Below are 27,696 nucleotides of genomic sequence, written 5' to 3'. Positions count from 1 at the left end.
TTAGCCAGTTGGGTAAGAAAATCAAAACATCAAGGACAAATATTTGGCATTTAAAATTGTTTAAGGCTTATCAAAATCAAAAAAATATCCCCAAGGGGGCTCAGGTCGAAGGTTCAACCATTGGTTGGCGCACCTGATGATATTTTACTTAAAGATTGGCAGATAGCCCAGCAACAAGCATCTATGTCATTTGTGAATATACTGGCATCCTTTTATGACAGAACAGTTCAGACAAACATTTTGGAAGTTGAAAAGATTTGTAATGACTTGAAAAAGTTTGAAGAACATACCAATTTCAAAGACAACCTGAGCAAATTATCTAAGGAACTTTTGATTCTGGAGAATAATCTTAAAACTAAGAAGCTACATAAATTTTCAAGGGACAGGGACGATTATGATAGAGGAAGGCAGTTTGAGTCGCACAAGGGGGTAAGGTTTGCTCAAGGCACTAAGAATCCTACACATGTTCGCAAGAAGAGACCAAGATCTATTCTCAAAAAGGCTGTTTTTACTAATACAACCTCCGGGGAGGAGTCCTCCACAACAGACACAGAATCTATTGGTACTGGTGATTCACCAAATTCTAAAAGGGGACGCACATCAGAAGACCCTTTAGGGGTAGGAAACATAGGGGAGGCAGAAAACACAAGGGTAAAAAGTTTAGAAGACCTTTTTTTGTCAGTAGTGAAATAGACACTCAGTGTACTAATGTACATAACATTTCTAAATATGTTTTATCACCAGAAGAATATGCATTGTTAAATAAAGGTCTTGGATTCATCCCTGGCTTCTTTGTTGATGAAAGTTCTTTAGTTTCAGACATTATTGCATTTTGTAGAAAAGTTAATCTTAACTTGTTTTTCAGACAACAGGATCAACCAGATCCTTCTCAAAGATCTTCTGAATTCAGATTTCATCGGTCTACCTTTAACCCTCCAATGGATAAACATGTGGCCATTTTTCAGCAGGCAGTTATCAAAGATCTACATTTTCATCTGGGATCAGATAATACCATGAAACACAATTTATCGAGAGCTGAACAATTAGCCTTAACACACCTCAGGAATAATACCAATATAATCATTCTTTCTGCTGATAAGGGTGGTGCGGTTGTAGTCATGGATGCCGATTATTATTAGGATGAGGGAAATAGACAGTTGTCTAACCCCCATCATTACATAAGAATGACTACTGGCCCCACACCTAATTTTAAAAGAGAAATTGATGACTTTTTACAGGAGGCAGTGGAGGCTGGTATTATTTCTGATAATATTAAATTACATTTAATGGTTATGGATCCTGCAAAACAGTATTTATATTTATTACCAAAAACCCACAAATCTCTTCATCAACCGCCGGGTAGACCAATTGTTTCAGGGATTGGGTTACTGAACCCCTATCTGTTTTCCTCATGGAAAAACTTAAACCCCTTTTGCCATTGATTAGAGCCAGACTCCAGGACACAACAGAATTTTTACAAATTGTTTCAGATTCACAATTAGAGCCACATTGGCTAATGTGTACTCTTGATGTCAAATCTCTCTACACCAGTATTCCACACTGGGCTGGATTAGCAGCATTGGACTTTTGGCTGAACAAAGCAGGCATTTATTCCCCTGGATTTAACACATTATTGATTTGTATGGCTGAACATATCCTCACCGAAAATATTTTTTATTTTAAAGAGGATTGCTACTGGCAGATACAGGGTGCAGCTATGGGTGCTTCATTTGCACCTATTTATGCTGACCTTTACATGGGGTATGTTGAGGAACATATCATTTATGATGAGCTTCATAACATATACATACCTGAAATTGACATCTGGAGAAGGTACTTGGATGACTGTTGGCTAGTCTGGAAAGGGGGAAGTGACTATTTACAGGAGTTTGTTGAACATCTTAATGGTAATATATGGGGTGCGGAGTTTACGGTTGATTACCATCATAATGAAATACACTTCTTAGACATTTTTTTTACAGTGTCAATCAGATAACACCCTTAAAACTTCTGTATATCGTAAATTTCCAGAATATAACACCTTGCTACATGCTAACAGTCTACATCCCAAGCACACTATTAATAATATCCCTAAATCCCAGTTTTTGTGGGTTAAAAGGATTTGTTCCTCTGAACAAGATTTGAGACAACATCACAAAGATCTTGCCAATAGGTTTTTTTCCAAGGGGATATTCTAGATATACTGTTTGTTCAGCCATGTAATGGAGTAAAAATCAGACCAGGGATACATTATTGGAATACAGAAAACACCACAGGCAGACTAATCAGGAGACCTTGAGATTTGTCACTACATATGGTAGAAATGCTATGCATCTTTTGGACATTGTAGATAAACATTGGAATATACTGAAGTCTCATACTCTATTAGAGGACCACTTGGGGGATAGGTGTTCATTTTCATATAAAAAGGGCAAGACACTGGGATCTCATTTTTCTCATTATAAGAAAATAACATCAAGGGATGATACTCCATATCAGAGGACCCTCACGGGTGAAAAATTAGTTGGATCTTACCCTTGTGGACACTGTAGTTTTTGCAGTTACATATTTAAAACTAAAACATTTACTAGCAAGAACACTGGACATCTATACAATATCCGGTGCTTTGGTAATTGTAGTACAGATTGGATTGTCTATTTTGCAACATGCACCTGTCAAGCCTTCTACATTGGTCAGACATCTAGACAGTTCAGAATTAGAATATCTGAACATCTGGGTGACATTAGGAATGCTAGGGTTACCAATGCCCTATACAGACATACATTGAATCATCCCACTGCTAAATTTTCATTTACTGTTATAGACAACATTATAGGTAATCGGGCCTTTAAAACTGGATGGCATGGAATTCTTAATAACAAAGAAAGGAAATGGATAGTAAAACTTGGGGGTCTGTTTTCCCCTGGACTCAATGACAAACTATAAATATTCTCTTTATTATATTATATGTATGTGCCAGATTTATTGTTGTTGATAAATTTATTTCATACACATGCTCTTTGAATTTATAAATCTATATAAGTATATATTTATCATTTATATTTTCTAGACAGGAAATGATGTCATACTACCTCATGGGCAAAGGTAATTAATGTTGGGCTTTTCTTTTACTCTGTGTTAATCTACTGATGAAAGCCATGTGCTGAAACCGGTCTAGTATTTCAGCTTAATAAAGCTTCTACTGTTCTCTCAGCTCATCACTGGTGCTGGCGTTTTTTTCATTTGACCTGAAGAACAAGCCTCAACAGTATTACCCAGATGTTACCGGATTTTCTATCCCTAATGGATAGAAGATGGCTTAGGATTGTGCCTATAATGGTTTTGATGATTTTACAGACTGCCCTATCCATAACATATATGGGCACCACCCCAAGAATGAACTTAAGATTCCCCATCAATTGATCCAAACTGCATTTGAAGAGGGTCAGGGAAGGGCTCTGCTTTATGTGAATAGGAAGCCTGTTCCAGAGAAGGGGTAATCTCTGAGACACATACAGTATCTGTCTCTCCAGCATGTTTTGTTCATGTCACAGATCAGGTTTAAATCCTTGGATTGGCTAATACTCATGCAGTTTGTCTTGTGAATGTGTAACAGTTCCATCAGGGCTGGTTGTGAGAGTGCCTTTTAGGTTAGGTATAGATCACCCCATAATAGCTGGTAGGAGTCAGAGTAAAGAGATAGGGCTTTTAGTCAATCCACATATGATATGTTGTTTGCACTCTGTATTTTTGTAAGAAACCTCTGAGGCTAGCCCAGTTGTTGTAAGTGCCTGATCAAGTGCATGCTGAAAGGTGCATTGTGCTCATTTATTGGTCTGATGATGTCTGAGCACAGTGGGACTATAACTTCCTTGGATTTAGATGCTATGCATTTAATTATAAGCTGTGAAACATAGAAAAACTTCCCCACTGCACATGGTGGTCAAAGTTTAGGACACTGACTATCTGTGTACCTAGATCTCTCACCTCTGCAGCCACTCTTAGGGATGTGCTATTAATCTTGTAATTTTCAGAGGTATTTGGAAAGCGTATGATTATGCTTTCTCTCTTTTTTTTTTTTTTTTAGCAATTTGTTTTAAGTCATGGCTCTGGCACCAATCATTTGTCTGAGTCAGACCTTTCTGATGGATATCTATATCACTGGGAGATTCAATGAGTGGTGCCAACTTGCACTCATCAGCAAAAGTGGTCAGCCAAACACCTTCGACATTAGACTTGATTTCAGAGAAGTATATTCCAAACAGGAGAGGTCCCAGCACTGACCCATGTGGTACACCAATAGTAACTGGCCTCTTGCTAGATATGGATTCTTCCCCTCTAACAACATGTTTCTTGTCTGTGAGCCATTTGGCTATCCAATTGATGAGATAGGGATTTATCCCCAATTTTGTGATTTTATCTATAAAGCCCAAGTGGGGAATTGTGTCAAAACCCTTAACCAGGTCAAGGTAGGCAGTATGTACTACTTAGCCTCATTCATGAGCCTTGTAAGCTTCTCAAAGAAATTCATCAAGTTGAGTAGGCATGACCTGGCCTTAACTAAGCCAAACTGGGTCGGGTCCAGTGCTTGGAGATTTCTGTGTCATTGTTTATAAGGTCCATGATTATTCTTTCCATGGCGTGGCATGACTCTAGTAAACTTGTGGATTTGTAATTTCCTAGGTCTGTTGATGATCCATCTTTATGCAGAGGGATGACTGTATCCTCCACTCCCCAGGGATTTATTTATTTGTTTGCCAGGATGGTCCATTGGGCTAGGAAGAGCCCATTTTCAATGGAGTCCTGGGGAGAAAAGCTCCACAAAGATAATTTACATAGTAAACACATTTTAGTAATATAGTAATACAGAAGTACAGATAAAAAAACATGGCATGTAAAAGTACAGTTTAGTAAAATGTAAAAAGAGAGATTATGTAAGTACAAAAAGCCATTAGTAATTATTTACACATATATTTGTTCCTAATGTAGAGACATAATAGTAGAGGAAGAAATTCATATATAATCTATGAGAGATGTTAGTAGGGAAGTGAGACAGGGGGAGGTGTGAACAGAGAGGAAAACATAGGACAGGAGAAGAGTAAAGAAGGAGGTAGGGAGGTAGATAGCTTAGTTAGGGTGGGAAGGGGTGAGGTAGGGGAAGCAAGAAAAGAAAACAAGGGTGAGTTGCTAAGGGAGTTATGTGGGGTCTGAGCAGGAACATTCCCAGAGGGATGTTAGATGTGAGTGAAGCAAGGTTTTGAAGGTAGAGTGGCTGTTGGTGGTACGGATGAGAGGTGATAGGGAGTTCCAAAGGTGTGCTAAGGAGAAGGCTAGAATATGTTTGCCTGGTGGGTGAGCAGGCTTGTGTAATTCAATCAGATTCTGTTTACTGCATCTTAGAAGTGTATCAGGTAGATGCATTTTGAAGGTGGAGGCAAGGGAGGGGCTGAGGAAAGGATTAAAGATGGGTTTGTGAGCATGGGTGAATTGAATATAGGTGAGATAGTTGGGCAACTCTAACCAGTTTAGTTTGTGAAGGGCAGTACAGTGGTGGGTGGAGGATCTGTGGCCTGTGGCAAACTTAGAAATTTTGTTGCAGCAGGAAGAAAGTTTTGTCTTGAGAGAAGATTGTAGGTTAGTAAGAAGTGGGGCACCATATAGGAGAGATGGGATAAGGTATGTGGTAGAGACAACAAACCTGATTGAGGGAGTAAGGTAGTGATTGTGGCGATAGATCATACCAAGTTTCTGGTGTTTTTTTTTTTATATTTGTTTGTAGGTGGATGTCAAACTTAAGCTGATCATCAATGAGGACTCCTAGTAATTTTGCATCTGATACTCTTTCGAGAGGTGTATTGTTATGACTCATGATGGAGAATGAGTCTTTATCTAAGGTGGTGGTTTTAGAAGGGTACTTACCATAGGTTTAGTTTTTGATGTATTGAGTGCAAGGTGATTATCTAACATCCATTGTTCAGTGAAAGAGAAGGCATCTTGGGTTAATTTTAAGAGAGTGGAGGTAGAGGTGGCAGAACAGATAATTGTTGAATCATCTGCATATTGGATGAGTTTTGTATTAGGGATGGTATGGTGAAAGTAATTTATGAAAACATTGAACAGTGGAGGGCCTAATATGGAGCTCTGGGCTACACCTGTGGCAGTATTAAGGAATGAGGAGGTGGCTTTTTTCCATTTCACTAATTGTTGCCAATTAGAGAGGTAATTAGTAAACTAAACCAGTCTGTGAGAGATAGTATCGAAAGCCTTAGATTAGTCTAGGAGGAGGGTAGACACGGTAAAGCTGGAGTCACAGGCTTTGTTGACTGTTTCAAGGAAGGAGAGGAGAGCGGTGGTAGTACTGTGGCCAAGTCTGAATCCATGTCGTGTGGGGGTTAGCAGGTTATTATCTATGAGGTAAGGTAAAAGTTGTAGGTGGATGCATTTTTCAAGGAGTTTAGAGGTTGGGGATAAGATGGGGATAGGTCGATGGTATGTTATTGTTGTTGTCGCCCTTGTGAAGAGGAATAATAAAGGCCTTTTGCCATAGTTGGGGTACAAAGCCTTCTTGGATTGACCGATTTCTTAGAATGCAGATGGGGAAGCAATGGCTTTTACAGCTCTTTTTTGAAAGTAGGAGTGAATGTTATCAGGGGCATTGGAACATGGTTTCTAGTTCAGTAGGAGTTTTTTATAGTAGATATAGGGATGGGTCTGATGGCAAAGGGTGAAGACTAGGAGGTAGAAGTGGTTGAGGAGGAAGAAATAGGAGAAGGTAGAGATGAGGATGTAGCATTATTACTGAAGGATGATGCTAGCTTGGTTATAGACTCATTGAAGAAAGAGTTAAATACGGTGGTTAGGTCCATGTTGGAGGAACTTGGATCAGGGCAGGAGTTTTCTTTTCTGCCTGGGTTAAGGAGGGAGGTAATTTAATTCCAGAATTTTTTAGGGTTTGTCTTGTGGTTATTTTGGAGTATGGAGAAATAAGATTTGCGGTCTGATGTAATAAGTTTTTTTACTTTGTTGCAGAAAAGTTTGTATTCATTAAGAAGTATAGGAGTTTTATTTTTCTGGTAGTGTTTCCAGGTTTTGTCTCAGAGATGCATGACAGCTAAAGTATTTTGTTTAACCAGGGGGCTGTGTTACTTTTAATTCTTTTTGTTATGGTAGGGGCGAAGTTGTCTACAAGGTTTAAGAATGTTGCACTGAAGTAGGTAACAGCAGTTTCCAAGGGGAGGGTTTTTAGGGGGCTCCAGTTTATATGTTTTAGTGAGTTTGACAAGGTGATGGGGTTAAAGTTATTTTGTGAGCATGTGGAGATATAGGTGTGTGATAATTGTAAGGAGAAGGGAAGACGATGAGCAAAAGTGGCAAAGTCATCACTGACCACTATGAGAGATATAGTGGGGGTGAGAAACCAGAATCCAGTCAAAGTCATCACTGAGGGAGTCAGGGAGAGTACCACTATGAGAGATATGGTGGAGGTGAGAAACCAGAATCCAGTCAAAGTCATCACTGAGGGAGTCAGGGAGAGTACCACTTTGAGAGATATAGTGGGGGTGTGAAACCAGAATCCAGTCAAAGTCATCATTGAGGGAGTCAGGGAGAGTACCACTATGAGAGATATAGTGGGGGTGAGAAACCAGAATCCAGTCAAATTCATCACTGAGGGAGTCAGGGAGAGTACCACTATAAGAGATATAGTGGGGGTGAGAAACCAGAATCCAGTCAAGGGTGCTACCAGAGAAGTGCCTAGAAGGTCTAGTTATGGAGTTGATTAGCTGAGAGATGTTGTACAGGTTTATGTTTAGGGAGTTTGTAGGAAATTGAATGGTGGACCAGTTAATATTCATGTCCCCCTGATTAAGGCAGTCTGGAGGCTGAGGTTAAACATATGTCCTAGTGAGCCTGATAGATCATGTTTCAAGTTAAGAGGTATCCGGGGATATTATCAGGATCCACCAAAGCCATGTTTTTAGCTTTAGAGAGCACAATGGTGACCTGTTCTTTTGTTTTAACTGGTAGAGGAATGCTGAAAGTTATTTCTTCAGGGGTAAATAGAGGTAATGGGGTGGTGAAATTTGAAACGAAATTAACAACCAGCAGATTTGCTATATCTTCAGGCTGGGTACAGGTGATGCCATCTACAACTAAATCTGCACATTGCTGGGTGTTGCCCTTAAGACTGTGGACATAACTGAAAAATGCCTTATGGTTATCTTAAACTTGGGAGGCTATTTTTGCATCAAATTTCACTTTTGCAGACTTGAATACTCCCCTGATTTTCTTGTTTAGACAATGAGGGAGTTTTTTTCCATTATGCTCACTATATATTACTTCTAGATAGATTTTTTTGTACAGCCTGTTTATACCAGCGATCCACCATGGTGACTTGTTTTTGTGGTTTGCCCTAGGCTTATTTTGGTCTGGTACTAACATTTGTATGCAGTTGTTTATAAGGTCGTAGAGGTCTTTTGTATACTCCACCCCATAGGCTTCTGTGTTTTCTGTGTTTGGGGGAGCTTGGAAATTAGTTACGCTGTCGTTTAATAGGAGGTAGTTTGCCTTAGAAAAATTTTAAAAATGTGGGAGTTATGTGTGGATTATAGTTTTATATTTATTTCAGAGGAGACCTCTTTGTAATCTGATCTAACTAGTGAGGACATTACACTTTGGGTTGGGGGGTGGTGCAATGCTTTCCTATATTTGGGAGCACCAGTTCAATGATATTTGTACCCCTAGTGGGAGTGCATCAACACAGTAAAGAAATATTTGAGCCTGCATGTTAGTGGTTGTGTATGATTCCCAGTTAATGGAGGAGTAGTTAAAATCACCCATATTGGCTGAATGGTAAGTGATTCTAGTAAATTCAGTTATGAGATATGGTTTTCATGGTGGGGAACCTGTAGCTAGCAAGGATATGTTAAGGGAATTTTCCCATGGTTAGTTGGACATGGAGTAGCTCAAGCATGTCGTATTGTTTGACCAGTCTTGAGGTGTGCTTATCCTTTATGTAGATGGATACATTTCTACCTTTTGTCCTTTGATGTACAGTAGGTGGTCTGAATGTAAGAAAGGTGTTATAGCCTTGAACTGTGGGGCTGCTATCCATAGCTTTGACCCATGTCTCAGTAACTGCACTGACGTCAACATTCTCCAGGATGAGAAGTGATTCCAGGGAGTGTAATTTCTTGTTTTTTTGAAACTCCTAGTATTGAGCAGTAATACCTTTACCTTACCATGAGTGGGTTTTGCAATGTTGGAAGGTTTATCTGTTTGGCAATGTCTAAAAATGCACTGTAGGGCTGGATAATATTTTGGCCAATATCCAAAAGCCTAGTGTTGACAGGTGAAGACCACCTCTGGCAAAGCCACATAACTGTCAATCATGTTCTTCCAGGCTGACAAATATTGGGCTCTATTGGAATGACACCAGTAGCTAAGCCAATTATTAAAGTCAGTTATTTTCTGTTGGTATTGTGGCATCATCCTTGGAGATGATAAAATGCTGCTAAATGCTCCACTCATACACACCTATTCTGAAAGCTCAAATCACGTCTCTCTTCATATAGTCCAGGAGGTATGTTTCAGGTTTTGCACCCACATGGAATATGACTGAGTCATACTGGGACTTGTTGTTTAAAGACCTGTAGTGCTTGCATGAACTGGTGAATCCTGGCCCCTAACAGGCATCTAACTGTAACTTTCTCCTTATTCAGCCTGGTAGAGGGACATCAGTGGGTCTCACAATGGAGTCTCCTATGGCCAAAATATTAGGTTTTGTGGTGTTACGCCTTATGGGTTTAGTAACTTGGACACTATGAATTGTAGTTTAATGTGATGTGGTTGGAGCTGTCTTGTATATGTGCATGTGGAGTTTCTGAGGACTGCTTCTGAGAGACCTTTGAGGTTCAGGTAAGGTATATGTGAGTACCTCTGCATATGTGGGTATATGTGTCTGGTCTTTAGTAAGTGTGGTGAGTGGTGTGTGTGTGTGTGTGTGTGTGTGTGTGTGTGTGTGTGTGTGTGTGTGTGTGTGTGTGTGTGTGTGTGTGTGAGAGTGTGTGTGTGTGTGTGTGAGTGTGTGTGTGTGTGTGTGTGTGTGTGTGTGTGTGTGTGTGTGTGTGTGTGTGTGTGTGTGTGTGTGTGTGTGTAATTATGGTGCATTCTACAAGGAGTTAGTTCCCCATCCAGGACTAATTTCTATGGCATGTGCCCCCCTGACTCTGAATGGAAAAATGTGGTAATAAAATGTAAGGGTATGGATTTTAAGCTTGATTGACTACCATCAATTAGTATGACAGGAATGGGGCTATGGAGTTTCATTCTGCACCACTATTCCATATAATAACATAGAGATAATCTGCATGAAGGACTGACCTTAAGAGCAACTAGGATATGACCACTGCTGCACTGGGCTTTGACCATCTTAAGCCACATCCAAGTGGACTTCACACTGCAAAGTAATGCTTAGAGGTATTCAACCACATCACTTACAGCCTAGTCCCTTGTATTGCTATTTTACCAACAGTAACTAGACCTGAGCAAAAAGTATTTCATTCAGAAATAAGCGCAATAGTTTTCAAGAAAGACTAAACTAATTTCTGCTTTACTGGAAGGATACTGTTAGCAGCCAGAGCAGTCTGACATACACAGGTCACATTTACTGAACAGTCTTAAATGAGACAACTGTAATATTAAGTTATGGCAGCAAGAACACAAAAATCTTTCACTCTTCAAAAAAGTGGATGTCTACAGTTAAACATCACCAGTCTCATGCAATGAGCTCAGTTATTCAGAGCTAATCATCGTTTGGTGATACCAAAGAGTTTGAGAGATTTTCCTTGCATCTGAAGCCATCCTTGATAAGAAAAATTAATTTAAGTATTATTTTGCATGTGTATTACTTGTTTTCATTTCATTCTCAAAGAGTTCTGTGGAATTTATTGTTTTTCCTGTACTTGCTTATAGTTTTATGTTGCAGTTTTCCTCTGCTGTAAGGACTGCTCTTCTGTAATTGTGGTGCTCTGAATACATTGTATCTGCTGTTTTCAGTGTTTTTAGGCTTCTATTTTGTGGTTTCCAACACTTGGGCTGCAAGCCAGCCATTTTATATTATGAAGGTTTAAGTCTGCACTCTTGTGGCAGGAGAGGGCTGATTTGATCTATATGAGCTGGGAATTGCTAGTGGAAAGCTTATTGTGAGCTTACCTAATTTGCCTGTGGGCGCACCTATTTTAAAACTTGTATTTTTCTGCTTCTATATAAGCCTTGCATCTGTGCAATTCTGTGCTTCATGCAGAAGTGGATAGTGGTGCACTGCCTATATACAATCACTAGAAGATAGAACCTTTCCCTAGAAGAAGTACCTTTGAAACTTTCAACAGTCCCACACTACTCAAGGAGCAACTGGCTTGTGTGCAGAACAGTATTAGTGCATTTAGTTAGCTTTAAATTACACTACGATGCCAGGGTAATCCTATGCTTGTAAAGGCTCCAGTGTCATTAGCCTAGTACACACCTATGAACCTATTACAGTACTTAGAACTATTGCTTTTCAAAGAACAAGTAGTTTATATGCTGAACAGCATCACCACATAGATTAGTTGCAGATTACACTATGCAAGTACCCATCCCTCATCCCATAGCAAGCACTCCCCTTTCTATTCACTTGTAAAGCACATATTATAAAGTACATATTAAAAACCTGCAACCATGGATAGGCATTTTCCTGCTATCTCTGCATCTGGTTGTTGGACATGGGCATCCTGAGGTAATGTAGCAATTGCCTCCTGTTTTCTGACAACCACTTAATTCTGAAACAGACAAATGCAGTATGTGAGATGTAGTTACACAATGTCACTGGAGTTAAAACTCTCACATACAGACAAAAAAATTCCAAACAGGTTGTTAGTGACACACACACACACACACACACACACACACACACACACACACACAGATTCACACTCAAGCACCCACAGTCACTCACTCACTTGCAGCATGCTCACCAAGAGTCAGTTTAAAAAACTAATTTTCCTTCAACTTATCAGTGGGATGTAAGGGAAATCAGACTACTTGGTGACATCCCACAAGGAAACATGGAGGATATGTAGGCTCCATACAAAAAGCATCCTGGCCAATATCCTAACCACACACCACTGCACTGCCCTAATTTTATATTATAATTTATTATTTTAGTGATGATTCACTTAAGCAACTCACATATGAAAAAATAACCATCAGTGCTCTGCTGGCTTTTCAGACAGCTTACATTCATGTTGTTCAAGTGCAGCTTGTTCTTATGATAACAAATTAAAATGGTAACATGTTAGACAGAAACACTATAATTAATAATAAACCAATTTAGTGCACATGAGAATGAACCTTAGTTTCAGTTGTCTACAAATAATAATCATATGCACTTCCACTATGCATTCTCTCACAGCTGAATGTGTGTGTGTGTGTGTGTGTGGGGGGGGGGGGCTGTTTAGTCTATGCATCCACAATTTTAACTAAAAGGATGGACTACCATGGATGTCATAGAAGATATATATATTATGAGAAACAAATGCATTTTTTGGATATGAATCTGCTCTTCTGCATTGTTTTTCTGCCCAATGAATCTAATATGAATATAAAGACTGAAAGTCATAAATGTCATGTCTCTAGAGAACACAGTATTATAATGAAATGCAGGTGATTTCAAACATGCAATCAATCAGAAACCAGAATACTGGATTGTAACAGATCTCTCCCAGCACGGTTTAACACTGGATTGAACAAGAACTAATTCAGTCTAAAACACATACCTGGGGAGAACAGATGTTAACTTTTTGTAGGTGAAATGATGAAAAAGCAAGAATGTACTTATAAAGAATTTAACCTGCGTTTCTTGTTTTTGGCTTAGACAAAGTTGCTAATTATTTGAGAGATGAGTTCAGATTATATTTCTCACCAGTTATGTGGATAATCATAGATGAATCATGCTTGTTTGATTGTATAATGACTTCCATACTCCTCACAAATTAGGAGCCTAAAATATAGTCAAAACCGACGAATGCTTTTCACATCACTGCTTCAGACTTTTCTTTTAAATTAACAGTAGAAACAGGACAAATGCTGAAGCCAAAAGGGTGATCAAACATTGGCGGCACTGAGAGCTGAACAGAATTCTGACAACTGGATCAGCCTCTTATTGTGTTTTCTTCTTTAGTACTGCAGTTGAACCCATCATTTAACATTTTAATGTGTGACAGTGTGCAAATCAAAAATGTCCCCGCAGGAAAGCCACACCAATTATATTCCATATACTTCAGAAAACAATAGTCATTATTCGTTAACATAAAGTGGTTTGGCAGTGATGTTGAAAAGCAGTAAATATTTTGGCAGTTTTTTTGATAATCTGCATTTAATTACTGTTAGTGATTTTAAAAGGAACAAGATTTTATTATGTGACTAAATGCCACAGATGTAGTCTTTTGCTCTCGTGAAATTATTTCATAACTACCTTTTTTAACAGCAGTGTTTGAGGAAATGCAAAATTGCTAAGCAATTTGTTTTCTGTGTAATTATTAAACTGTCTGCATGTCTGGTCACTTTATATAGTTTGTGTGCATGGTGTGTGTAGCTATCTATCTATATATATATATATATATATATATATATATATATATATATATGTGTGTATATGGATATAGTAACATTTGTCAAATCACTGTTAACATATACGTGCCAAATGTTGACATAGTAAAGTCAAAATAAAAATGTTGACATGCTTCTGAGTATGTGCTGAGGTTACATATCTCCAACCATCTTTAAGTAGTGGGGAAAGCAGCCATGCACATCACACCCACTGCTAATTATATATACTAACTTCAAGATCACACCATCCCAGGGAATTATGCAGTCTCGCACAACTGTCAACCGTTTCTTTTGTTGACCAATGTGTGTTGGCAAAACACAGTTTAAATTAGCATCAAATCAGCTAAGGCCACACAATCTCTCACTCTGTCTATATAGGTATTCATATATATAGAGATGTAGATATAGATATCCCTGTAGATATAACATTCCCACAAGACACTAGATATAGCCTTGTTAAATTACTGTTTCAGTCACATATCTGCAGACTGAGATTATGAGGAAAAGTAAAAGTCTCATGTGGTGGAAGCAGCTCTATCCAAGCTAAACCAACCTAGCGAAGCTTAGAGGCCCCAACTAACATGAACTTAACAAATTTTAAAGAGAGTAGCTCGAGAGCTAGTTGTGGTTCAGGAATGGGAGTGAACTTTAGCTTCTACTGAGACATTCCAGATTTTTGTATTAAATCTCTTCAGATCTTCAAAATAAGTCTCCTTGAGTCAGTATTCATTTAAAGAAGCTTTATTTTGGTGTAGGACTTTTATCTTATAGACTTCATCAGATCAAGAAAAACTTTCAAGAAGGTGCTAATCCAAATGCATTTTTTTTAATGAATATTGACTCAAGGATACTTATTTCAAAGATCTGAAGTGATTTAATATGAAAATTTCAGGACAGAAGCTAATGTTCTCTGATTGAGATTATGGAGACCAAACTCAGGTCAAAAGGATATTTTACATCACACAAGAGCACTAGAATGAGCTGCCCATGTACTACATGACACCTAAAGTTGTTGCCTTTATGTTTTTAATATTAATTTAGAAATAACTTCCTAGTGTTTACTGAATCTTGGATTGCTTGACTTAGAGATGATCTAGATAACTATAGAAAAAGTTTTTATTTTTGATCCACTGCTATACTCTAAGTATCTAAACATACTGCTATATACACATATTCTTAAGGATATGACTGCAAACATTTTAAACCACTTCTGCTCATCATCTTAGTATATTTTCACACATATGAATACAACGTATCACTCTCTACTTCTTCATTATTTACATTTTTTCTAATAGCGACCTCTTTAAAATAATGTAAAACACCTTGCATTATTTCACATTATATTTTACAAATTTGAAGGAGCAAAATTTTGTTTACATGATTCCAGGTATGTTTGCCTATTTACATTATAAATGAAATTGAAACAAAGGACATTTTGTTTACAAATGTACTTTACTAGTTAAAAAATACCTTCTCTGTGATTCTGCAATGCCATATAAGTAAAGCCAGTCTATCACTTAGTTCAAGCCTCCCTAATTGCATCTTCCTCAGTAAAAGGAGAAGATATTTTCCCCAAGCCTTCTTTCCATGACTGATGTGTGCATGCACAGACAGCTATGTAGGTATGCATGCTTCCTCTCATGCCACTCTGTTATATTCCTGAACACTCATTCATCTAAAAGCTTCCTCCTTTTCACAGGCATCTCCTCACCACCTGAACTGCTATTCAGCATCAGATTACCACCAGCAAAGGTGGGCTTCTCTATGAACGGTATCTCTAAGGTGGCAGAATGTTACACACAAACGCATCAATAGTAATAATCCTTCTGCCCAGCTGTATGGAATATTGGGGTGTGGATAACCTGAGATGCACCCCCCAAGACTATATATAGAGAGACATCATGGAGCTCTCAGAATGTGTGTCCCAGGTTGGTATGAGCCTAGTACTGAGCAGCATTCTACCTTCTCCAAGGATGATGCCACAATATGAACAAAAGATGACTGATGTTAATAACTGGCTTAGTTTCTGGTGTCATTCTAAGTGGTGCAATACTTTTTACTTTGGAAGGATACAGTTAACAGACCATGCTACTTTGCCAGGGATGTTCTGCACTGCTCCCCTCTAGGCTTTTGAATATTAGCTAAAATACTGTACTTTTCCCATACTGCCTATTTTAGGCAATGCTACAGGGGAAAGTACTTTTGACATAGCAAATCAAAACCAAGAAAATCTAAAGGTATCACTGTTCAGTGCTAGGAATCTAAACAGGAAACTCCACTCCCTGAAATTTCTGCTATCCCAGGCGAATGCTGATGTCTGTGCAGTTACTAAGATATGGTTTAAAGCAGTGGAGTGCACACCAGCAGCGCAAGGCTATAATACCTTCCCCACATAATGACCAGCTACTACATAGATAGGGACTAAAGATGAAGGTGTCTTGATTTACATCAAAAACAAATATACATCAAGGTTGGTCAAACAGGACAATGCACTTGAGCTTCTCCACATTCAAATCACCATAGGCAAAATCCCATACCACTTCCTTGCAAGCTATGGGTCCCCCTCTATGACTCAGGAAGCCCATAACATGTATTTAAACTTACTGGAAATGCATACCATCCAACCCAATACCATATTCACGGGCAACTTTAATTACTCCACTATTAACTGGGAATCATATGACAACAGACATGCATGCACAGAGATTCCTGGATTTTCAAAATACTAACTTCTTGAACCAGATTGTCAGTACACCAACCAGAGGCACAAACATACTGAATCTGGTCCTCTCTAATATGAAAGAATGCTGAACATCCCCTAATATAATATCTTCTGTGATATGATCAGACCAAAAATGGTCTCCTTTGAAGTAAAAATAAAACCTAGAACCCCAACTAACCTTGAACTGCTTAGGAGCTACTCTAAAGCTACCTTTCTATTATTAAGTTATAACCTAGAAACATTTTAAGTCCCCATAAACCCTGAGAGCACTGCTGTCTACGCAGAACTGTTCATAGAAACCCTATAAAAGTATGTTAATAGCTGCATGGAGGCAGTTATAACCACCAGGAAGAAGTATAAAACTAAGTCAAAACACAAGCTATCCTGGTGGAATCACAACATCAGTAGGTTCTATAACAGAAGGAAGAAAAACATAGCAGAAATTAGCAGGTGTAGCAGCCATACGAATAAAAGCAGTCTCATCAAACTAAACAAACAACTCATATGAAAATAAAGTCTGTCAAAGCCAAATGTGAGGTAAATTTGGTAAAGTACAACCACAAGGCATTTTTTACCTGTGTGTTCCATTTCAAAGGTAATACACAAATGTGTACAGTGCTCATTGTTAATGGAGCTCCTTGTACTGATCCAGAAGATAGCAGACAAATTCATTTCTATCTTTAGCCCTCTCTCTCCCCCTCAAACTCCACTTAGGAAATACTATTGAATATAACTCCCCCTACTATCATTAGGAAACAAATCCTCATTGCACTGTCTAAGGCCAAGAACACTCCATTAATGTGCCTAGACAGTATCCCAGGATGCATTCTAAATAGCATGAAACATAACCTATCAGGCCATCTGGAATCACTATTTAACCATAGCCTCCAAACAGGCTTCATTCCTAACAAATGGAGAACAGCAACAGTCATGTCTCTGCATGAAGATTGGCCATCTACAGACCCCGGGGGGGGGTCTACTTTAATTAAACAAAAGTGGAATCCATTGAATACGAATCCATCGACACGTAAACAGTGAAATGCGATAATGCTGAACACGCAAATTCACAAAATTTAAACATCAAAACCGCAATAGTCGTCCGACCCCACCGCCCATAACATAGTACCTACGCAAACACAATAACAAAAAACACATACATACACTAACCAAAACCCTACTACTAACCCTAAATTAAAGCACCAAAACCCCACTTGTAACCCTACACTAAACTCACATACACAACTATCTATGCACTACCCTTAACCCCTCCCTAACCCTAAGGTCCGTAACTACACACTTACCCTACAGAACTATACCCACACAAAGTAAATATTCCACACACATACAACAAAACCCTACACTAAACCTTATATACATTACCTTTCTATGCACTTACCTTAACCCCCACCCTAACCCTAAGGTCCATAACTATCGCACACTTACCTTACGGAGCTATACCGCAGATGGGCCAACTATGACAATTCGACATTTCCGATTTTGCTATTTAGTGCATTCGACGTTTCCGTGTTTCTCTGTTTACATGTCGACGAATTTGTATTCTACGGATTCCGCTTTTGTTTAATTAAAGTAGACCCACCCTGGGAACTACAAACCAATACATCTCACTATTCTCATATACAAAGCCATGGAAAGAATTATTATGGAAGTAATGGCTACTCAACTTGATGGACTTCTTTGAGAAGGTCACCAAAGCACTGGATAAAGGCAAAACAGTTCACTCTGCCTACTTTGATCTGCCAAGGCATTTGCCACAATATCCCAGTTACAAATCCTGTCCACTTGAAAAAAGGAGGGTGGGAGGAATGTCTGTTGTTACTAATCACAAAAAAGGCTGGTATTATAAATATTCCTACACAGCTCTGAAATATGAGAAATACTTGCTTTCAGCTTAATATTGTAAAAATAATTCCTTTTCCTACACAAATAATTTCATGGGTTATATTTTATGGTCTCATTTATTAGAATTGTGATGGTGAACTAGAGGCTCTATTTAACTCTTAGAGGGCATGTCCCCTCAATGGAAGCATACTGGCCCAGAAACTTCATAGTTCATTTTAACTTGTTCTCCACCTGTCACACTTCTTGCCCTCCAGCTTATCTCCACAAATTTTCTCAGCCCTTCCCAGCTACAGTCATGGATCCTTTCTGGTTAATCTGAATGTATTCCTTCATCTGCCTGGTGGACCCTCAACCCCTGAGAAGATCAGTTTTATACTATAAATATAAAGAGCTGAGGTGTTAACACAGAAAAGAAAAACAACTAACAAGATGGCAGCAGCATCACTTAGCAGTAACCAGTCAGCATCCCTACACAAGGAGAAATGATGTGCACTGATGACGCCATGACTGATGTGCACACCTGCGCAATGGGTAAAAGATTTTGTGTTACTCTCACTATGTCATTTGTTGTCACTTGTGACTCCTCATCACCATTAGTGGTCCCCTAGTTAGTGATACCTTTCCCAACACTCAACCCAAGATAGCCATAAACTGCTTCATCCTATCTCTTCCAGCCACCCCTCCTGTGGCTAGAGTCCATTGCTGAACATGGCTCGTCAGTGGCAACTTCATCTTTTAAAGTTTTCCATTTGATTTATATGCTGTTCTTCTTTTCCCAGGACTTTGGAAATGAATATTATACTGACTTATATATCTAAAGTACTTCATTATATTAAACTGGAAAATATGTAGTTTAACCAGTTCCCCAAATAAATTCTGAAGAATTTCTATGTTAACATTTTATTTGTTACAGAATATATATATATATATATATATATATATATATATATATATATATATATATATATATATGGTGATATAAATCTTTATGTTGATAACTGATGATATAAGAAGGTTATATTCTCCTTTGCATTTGTGTTTTTCCTGTATTTTCATCTATGTTTAGATTCATTTTTTTTTCAATTTTAATATACCATTTTGTTTGTAGATATATTTTTGAAATATAAAATACATGTATAGCTTTGAATGTCAATGCCTCTTATATCATATATGTGCATAGAATCAAACAGGGAAGGACTATAACTTAATATGTCACATCAGAAAATATTAGAAGAGCATCCATAACAGCAATGTAATCTGTAGAGATTTATAAAATAAAGCTGCCAAACAGCAACATGAAAACATGTTTTGTTTTAGCGAAGTGGCAATCTATAAAAAAGCATGATAAGAACTAATGAATTAATACACTAAAGTTAAAACATCATCTGAATCCAAATAAACTAGCAGCTATGTAAAACGAGTAACCTTCTTTTAAATAAAATCAAATAAATAAATATGTGGTGACTTGTGTATTTTTTTGGGAAAGAACTCATCAGTTAACTCTTAAAAGTTTTCATTTTTTAGTACTGAGGAAAATTATCATATTCATTCTGAAACTCCTTATAACTGTTTCAAATTCAGTGTGAAATCATATTGTACGGTTGTATTTTCTCCATTAAAACTAGATTTGTCAAATTCACAAAAATAACTATTTCTGGTAACAATCCAGTATCAGCCATGTGACTCCATACTTTGTCAAGTATCATTTAATAAGACAACCAAAAATAGTAGTAATGCTAGAACCTAATTGAAATGAACCAAAAATGTCAGCACTAAAAAAGAACCCACAACTGCAAGTACTGTACAAGAGTTTCAGCACTTCAAGTTGTGACTTATAAACTTGAAAACTGTTTTTAGTGGTATCAGATAAGGAAGGGAAAGAAAAGACATGCTTCGATTTACCCCTTATGGCTGGTTTGTAACCCTTGTTTAATCTAGCTTAAAATATAATTATTAATCTTTTTCCACATGGGTCATCATATCAGACAACAGAACAGCAGCTTAAATAACTCTTTTCTATGCAACTACATACTATAATTACCAAACCAAGTAATTTCTCAGTTGTGATGTAAATACATTAATGGACAGCTAACTCCTGACCACATAATTCCCTTACTTAGCATATATTTTCTTTTATTTAAAAATATTTCTACATTTGCACATATTAAAAAATCATGACTTAGTAAGCTCTTCCATTATGATAAATTTCTATTCAATTCAGTTTATGTACACACGGTGGATTTAAATGAAATCTCGTGATAAATGCTTTAGAAATCTGTCTCCTTTGCTCTTACATTAGCTTACACAACAAATGTTAAGGTATTTTTTGGCGCAGAAAAAGCCTACAGTTCTGTGACTATTCTTTCTTTGGAAACCGAAACCCATTGAATATCTAGCAATTCAGAGATCTTTTGCTACATATTAGCATGTATAGTTGACCTCATTTCCTCCTCTGAGGCCATAACTCTGCAGCATTTGGGGTTTCACAGCTATTTTACTTTGTATTCTCAAAGGGGAGAAACCTAAAAATACTTACAGAGAAAAATATGAACTTGAGTTGCTAAACAACTTGTGGTTTTAAAATACATTTTATACACTATTTTGCAGGTAACAAAGAAATAGCTAATTGCTATTTGTCATGTTTTAATCACATACCAGAAGAAAGCTTCAGTTACTCAGTAGATTTTCAAAGAAAGCAGCATATAGGAGTGCTTCCATAGAAAGTAAATGCAAAGATGATATTTCATCAAATAACTCGATAATTTCATGTATTGAGGACTTACACTATATTATGGGAACAATAAAAAACAGACAAAAATGATATCTTTTACACACTGTTATGGAAAGGATCAAGCCCAAGTGAAAATCATACCACTTTATTCGCTATCATCAGGGCATTTTTAGTAACAATAAAATAAAGATTAGTATGTACTACTTAAAGTGCAAAAGAGGCATTAGTAGAGCAAAGAACAGAGCACATTGATGTAAATTAAAAACGTATATATACATTTTCCATTGCTGTCCTACTGGTCTTGTAATTCTCTGAATTCCAGAATATTCTGGTAGTTCAGTGATCCCAACTTCATCAAGAAAAAACTGAATGCTTCATCATCAGGCTTGGGGGACTAGCTGTCCTCTTAATATAATGATCATAGTTGTAACCCAGGTAGTCTAGAAGTTTGAATCCTGCATTTTGAATCTTCATAATAAAAGACAATTCAACAGCAAGTCATACTGTAGTAGAATCACAGCCTATCCTTCCCACCATATTACCTTCCATACATTGTACTGAGGCAATAACAGGAAGTGGCCCAGCTAGAGCTCTCTTATTTGCTTACCACAGTACTCAGGCATAATTCAAACAGAGTAGTGAATGAAGGTAAACAAGACGGAATTAGTTTGAGATTGATGGGGGAGGAGGGAGGCAATCCACTGCAAACTATTATTCTGTGTTTTCTTAAAATAATCTTAATTATACAACATAAAGCATTCAGGAATTACTGTGTTTGTCATGGATAATTTTAATTTGTTAGGATAAACAGGAGATGTTCACTTGGGGGGATTCATTGGAAAGGAATAACAATAAATTAGACAAGTAGTTGGCAGCAGACCATTTTTTGAATGGATTATGTTCATTACATGGATAATATGAATCTGATCTGGTAAACATCCTACAGACAACAAAAACATCACTGAGGCTCTGCTATATGCAGAAAAGTGCTTTGGCTGTTGATGGGCTGACATCACCACAACACACAATCATACATATGCAAAAAATGTACACACACAGAGTTGAAATTGCAACACTTTTCTTCAATTCATTCCTTAATCATATGTATACATTTCTGAAGAAATTGCAGCAATTTCTGTGTTTTTTATCTTGCTATTGAATTGCAACCAGCAATATACATTTCTTGACTTCTGTTCTTTGCATTTACTATGATCCTACAGGAAAAAACAATGCCAACATACTGTTTTAAAAGCACAATGTTTGTTTATCCTCTAAAACAGGATCAGGATAAAGAATAGAGAGTGGAGAAGAATTAAATTGTATTTTTCTATGCATCTGATTGTTGTAGGGGTTGAACATTTCCACAAATTAGACTGTGATCAGACATAGGCAAAACTTCCTTATTACTTGTAGCAAGAGAGACATTTTGCTTGTTTGAGAGTAACAGTAGTAGGTCTGCCTGTTGGTAATATACTACCAAACACAGTTTGAAGAATAAACTTCTACTCCACATGTACACCTCTTTTGAAAAAAAAAATATCTTTAAAAACATAGACTCGTTTAATCATAAAACAACTTTTTGTTTGGCTAATTCTTTGATAATGCAGTGGGCAATAAAATGTGCACACTCTATGAAGATTGACTTCTTTCCTTATATTTTTCTTAAGTAGGAACAAAGGTTTTGGAAATGTAACTTGAATGTGATTAATCTCCTAAAGCCATTTGACTATTGCAATCTTCTTGTTAAATTCCATTTAAATACTGAAGTTCTAGAATTATCTCTAGTCATTTAACGCATAGCAGTCAACTGTCACATAACAAAAGACATGAGCATAGATACATTTAACATTGACAGGTCTCATTCCTGGAATATATAACTAACTGAACACATCTCCTTGTACACAGATCGTCTAAATTAAGTAGATGAAATCTAAGAAAGTAATATATTTTGGCATAGTTGTAGATCTAGAAGCCAAAATTATGTCTGTATATCAAAAATCAGATAAAATGGTAAATACATTCACTTTTTTATTGCCAAGAGCTTAAATGTGTCTTGTATTCTTGGTGTATGCATGTCTGCACTTAAATTAAGATTTAACATTACCTTTAAGGATATTGAAAAACTCAAAACGCTTGCTAGAACTGACTATCCAGGTTATTGTAGCATATACCCATACTAAGATCTTTTTGCTGTATCATTTCACTTTTTGTCACACCAGGATCAGAGTGACTGATAAGTAAAAATAACTACCATGAGTCAGTAAAAAGAAGCTTGCATACAAAATAGCTAGTTTATTAAATATTATCTATATATATGGAACCCTGAAGAATAAATCATCTGCATCTATTATGCAGCTCAGAAAACAAGTGACTAATGCATCAGTATTCCACTTTATCTTAGCAGGCTTTTTTAAATATAGGTTTTTGTCTACCTTTTGGCATGGTGGCTATTGCAGCTGGCAAATTAAAATAAAATAGATACTGTAGTTAAGTTAATAACTGAGTAGGGCATCACACTGGGGAGGCAAATCCTAGCCTTCTCCAGCCACTCTGAAGCAATTTCCTCCGATGTTTTTGTCTACTGCTGACTGTGGATGTTAACATTAGCAATGCATGACATCACACTGCAATAGTCAAAACAACATACAAAAGACAAATAATACTCCCGTTAAAGGCAAAGCATTTTTTAAGAAATAATTTTATTTTTTGCTATTTAATGGCTGTGTCACATCTTTAAGATGTTTTAGTTTGACAGACACTAAAGTATTATGTTTGAAGTTATGAGAAGTCAATGTTTTTCTGTGATCAAGCTAACTGTTTAAACACCAAACCAAATTTTGCTTTGTAAGGTCTAGGTGATTTACACTGGTCATGCATACCACATACTTTTGTTTTACCTACTCACTAGTTTAGTTACTTACACCTGCGTTACTGCACTTTCATTGTGGCATTTTTTTCAAATATAGCTTCCAGGTAAATTATGCAACACACAAGAGATTGTGGATAAGTGTTAGTAATGTTTACACCTGACTATTTGCTGTATATCTTCATGTTTAAACAGTCTTAGGCTTTAGTGTAAAAAAACTGACTCACTGCTTTTAGGCCTTAAGTCCAGTACTCTCATCTTGTCCCAAAAAAAGAAAGGTGGGATTATTTTGTCATAAGTTGTATATTTCCTGGTGCCTGTCTATGAAGCAGTCACTAACAAATACTGATATGCATTTTAATGTTCTGTTTACTTCACCTACTTCTTGGTTGAAATGCATATAATTATTGAGACATGGTACTAATATAATACAAAGAAAAAAAGCACACACATTCCCAAAAAAGTTTTTGGGTATTATAATTTATAAAGCAAGAAGAGATACTACTGAAATTTGAAACAAATTATGAGTATCACGTGGAAAAATGCAGTCTGCACTACCTGAAATAATTATAGAGAAATGATCTGCAGTCTTGAATCTCATTTGTAAGTGTAAATATATTGGAACAGACTGTTTATGAGTGAACTAAATGTGCCTTGCTCATTTTTCTGTCTTGCAAAAGATTATTTATTTTGTTTGTCAATGGGTAGAGCACTGATCATAAAATGACAAACTGCAAGCACTCCCCAGGTTATCACCTATTGTTCATAGGTGTTTACTAGGCTAACGACCGCAAGGGACTTTTTAAGCCTAGCCATGCATCCCAAATCTCTAATCTGGTAAGTGTAAGCATGGGCCTGGGAGATGAACCATTTACATCATACCTGTGTCCATTAGAGACATAGTTGCCAAAACAGGGATGCATTTCCAGTTTCCCATCCAATTGTCCAAGGTGCACTTGAATTGAGTTAGGGAGGAACTCTGCTGCACATGGACGCGGAGCTTGTTCCATAGATGGGGTAGTCTCTGGCATGCATACCTATTGTAACAATGAAAAGCAAAAAGCAACAAATAGCAACAGATGCATATCAAAACAGATACTGTAACATCAAAAAGCAACATACAACAAATGACAACAGACACATAATAGGTAAGTGACTAATAATACACAGGCATGACTGCAAAAGAAAAAGTAAAAGATGTACAAAGAAAATGAAGTGCATGGAGAGATTGATAGTTGCAAGTCACCAGTTTCATGACATTTGCATTTATGTTGACCAATTAGGACCTGCTCGAATACTGGCCAGAACATGGGGAAGCTTGTGTGGTAGGTGAGGTCATAAAGGAGAGACTGCAACAGTTTAGCGGCAAAACTTTGAAGCTATGATTTGCACAATGCAGTTTTGTGGCAGGGGTTTGAAGTAAAAGCCTATGACAGATTGGCTTCTGATGCTCTGAGCTGGGCTGGCTGTAATGATTCTCGCTCTGAGAAGAAACGTGGCCAGATTACATTAGGACTGCATGCAGCATATAGCTGTTTCTTGTCTTCTCATAAGTTTCATTATTTAATAATCAGGGTTAATCACTTAAAAGGGAGTGAATAACTGTGCTAGAGTTGTTCGGTCATCATTATTGTTTTAATTTCTCCAAGTCTTTTGTGTTTCTAATACCATGACTGGAATGATCCCAAACCTCTCAACTGCCCAGGTTTTCACAGAATGTCCAGATTTTTGGCTCACATTTTGGGTGTGTACCTCATAAAATTTGTGATTTTCTGGTAAATGATTGGGTTGAGCTGAAGATTGAAGTTACTTCTTCTTCTTTTGGCTTTTCCCAGTTAGGGGTCACCACAGCGGATCACCTGTTTCCATTTCTTTCTGTCCTCTGCATCTTGCTCTGTCACACCAACCACCTGCATGTCCTCTCTAACCACATCCATAAACCTTATCTTAGGCCTTCCTCTTTTCCTCTTACCTGGCAGCTTCATCCTTGGCATCCTTTTCCCAATATACCCAGCATCCCTCCTCAGCACATGTGCAAACCAACGCAATCTCACCTCTCTAGCTTTGTCTGCAAACTGTCCAATATGAACTGACCCTCTAATATACTTATTCCTAATCCTGACTACCCTCGTCACACCCAGTGCAAATCTTAACATCTTTAACGCTGCCACATCCAGCCTTATTATCCAGACTCCTGCCTTATTGTCAATGCCACTGTCTCCTACCCATATAAGATAGCTGGTCTCACTACCCTTTTGTAGACCTTCCCTTTCACTCTTTCTGGTACTCGCCTGTCACAAATCACTCCTGACACTCTTCTCCACCCACTCCACCCTGCCTGTGCTCTCTTCTTTACCTCTTTGAAGTTACTGAAAAGTTAAAATAAACCCTGCCACTCTAGCAACTTTCTAAGTTTATAAGAGTAATATTTAAAATATGTCCCTATTTTTGAGCCCTTGGCACCCCATTTTGTTGGGCTTTGTTCAGATTTCTTGCACTAAAAGGTTGAGAGGTATGATATGAACCCCATTCCTAAGTCAAAGTATGATTGAAGTTAATGAAATAGTATTGTTTCAGTCTTTGATGTGGGCCAGAAGTGCTATTTGCAGCACCCACAGTGTACCCAGTAATGACGGCTTCTGCAATTCATATGGAGTTACATGTATTGGTAATGTATCTAAGTACAATTGTAAATTCATTTTTTTTAAGACCCGTTTGCTCCTACTACTATTGGAACTGGCTGGGAATCCTTCTTCCACATTGCCCTTGTTTCTCCCTGTAAATTCTGTTATTTTATGACTTTGTTTGTCTCTGTAAGTATGACACTGTAGTCACTAGATGTAGCAATTTCAATGATAATTGTGACTTTTGTCTTCTTTTCATGGACTATTATATTTGTTTTTTTCGCATTTATTTTTTGGACTGCTGGTAAGGGGTGACCCCATATGATATAAACTTCATCATTTTCTATAATGCTTTGTGGCTCATATTACCAAAGTTTTTCAACTACTTCATTATTATAATGTTTGCACAATCCCCAGTGGAACAGTCTTGCCATATAACTTCATAGGTTCATAGGTGTGTACTAGGCTTATGGCCCTGGAGCCTTTACAAGCCTAGCCCATAGGATTACCCTGGCATCTACCTGACCTTAGTTCCCAGTGCCTCTGTCAAGTAGAGCCAATGGAGTGATCCCTGAGGTGAATTTTCTGTTTCCGATCCACTCATCAATATTTCTCTTGAAGAGGGCCAGTGAGGTGCTCTGCTTGACATGTATGGGAAGTCTTGTCCATTGCATGGGCAGTCTCTGGGTTATGAACCTGTCCCTCCAGCATGTTCTGTTGATTGTGGTAATGAGGTTGAGGTCTGTGGAGCATGTGGTGCAGAGGGATTGGGATTTCTTTAGATGTAGCATTTCTAACAGAGCTGGGTCAGACATGGCTTTGTAAGTCAAGTAGAGATCGCTTCTAAGTAGGCGATATGAGACAAAATACTTGGAGTTTTTTTGAGTCTGTCCATATAGGTCAAGTGTTTAAGGCCTAGAATCCTCTTTGTGAGGTACTTTTGTGGCCTCTCCTGTTCTTGCAGGTGTCTAGTGAGGTACATACCAAATGGGGCATTGTACTTGATGATTGGCCTAATGAGGGAAGAGTACAGGGAGACAATGATCTCTTTCTTCCTGGATGCAAAACCCTTAGTAATGAGATGTGCCACATAGAAGGACTTTCTGACCACAGTGGAAATGTGGTGGTCGAAAGAGAGGTTGCTGTCAACCTGTGTTCCCAGATCTCTTATAACACCTTCTGTATTCAGTGGACTACCATTGATGTCAGTATATCGCAACCAGCAGCAAGATATGTGACTGTTTCCAAT

This window comes from Protopterus annectens, chromosome 9.part0 (genome assembly GCF_019279795.1).
Source record: "Protopterus annectens isolate FY-2018-M chromosome 9.part0, PAN1.0, whole genome shotgun sequence".
In the NCBI taxonomy this organism is placed as follows: Eukaryota; Metazoa; Chordata; order Ceratodontiformes; family Protopteridae; genus Protopterus; species Protopterus annectens.
The sequence above is the reverse complement of the archived record's forward strand: the minus strand, read 5'-3'. Positions refer to the sequence as shown.